Source organism: Ruditapes philippinarum, unplaced genomic scaffold, assembly GCF_026571515.1.
Source record: "Ruditapes philippinarum isolate M1 unplaced genomic scaffold, ASM2657151v2 ctg3887_1_1_1_1, whole genome shotgun sequence".
Classification (NCBI taxonomy): Eukaryota; Metazoa; Mollusca; class Bivalvia; order Venerida; family Veneridae; genus Ruditapes; species Ruditapes philippinarum.
The window spans coordinates 1-859 of record NW_026851896.1 but is presented as its reverse complement, the minus strand read 5'-3'; the positions used below and the strand labels follow the sequence as shown (position 1 = coordinate 859).

Here is an 859-nt window from a genome sequence, read left to right as displayed (position 1 = left end):
TTTTTTGTTAATACACACTTAAGCTTAATTTCATGTATATTATTATTATTATTATTATTATTATTATATTAGACACAGTTACATATTTAACATAATTTGATAAAAATACATTTTGACATCGTATGGTCAATACCCGGGGACTCTGTATGTGTAATACAATCACGGCTTTTCCGAAAGCGATGTGGTAGTGGTCAATTTCCGGGATCTCTATATAATTATCTAATTCGACCAGGGCATGACAGGATCTCTTTCGTTAAATCAGTTATATACATTAAAAAAAACTATATAGAATTACACATGTATAGTTACTTAAGTAAGATTTTGCCTGATTAAGATATCATCTGTGTCTAAATAAAAATAACAAAGTTGAAACATATTTTTCTGTTCTTTAATATATTATTTAAAGAATGTTGAAAATGAAAAGAATTTATATCCAAAGTCTTTCTTCTGGTCAGAGTGCTCGGCTGATGCTGGTATCTGAAAATAAATAAATAAATAGATAAATAAATAAATACAAAGGCAAATACATGTATATAAACCTAGCTCTTGATATTAATAAAAATAGTATTATGACTCTTTGTGCTCGCGTATGAAATCGGTTGCTGGAAAATCGTTCAAATGCATTTAAAGTTATACTGATTAAACATCAAACATTAGTGTGCAAAGTACTTACGTTGTGTAAGTCGAAGTGTAGATCACTCTTTATGTACAGGTTCATGATACCAAACAGGTTATCATCATCGTCAACAATATCGTTGTATGTAATAAATGTATCATCAATGTCATTCCCGGCTGCTGTTATGTCCACTTCATCTTGATCATTTTGGAGAGCTATTGCCTAGATATCTACAATATCATC

The 859-nt window shown here is 29.6% G+C and overlaps 1 long non-coding RNA gene across 1 annotated transcript; it reads right to left on the bottom strand.

Moving 5' to 3' along the window:
• Nucleotides 1–374: 374 nt before the first annotated feature.
• LOC132742048 (uncharacterized) lies at nucleotides 375–843 on the bottom strand. Its single transcript, XR_009627384.1, has 2 exons — nucleotides 674–843; nucleotides 375–477 (listed from the first exon to the last, which is right to left on the bottom strand). It is a non-coding gene; the product is annotated as an uncharacterized LOC132742048 (long non-coding RNA).
• Nucleotides 844–859: the final 16 nt, after the last annotated feature.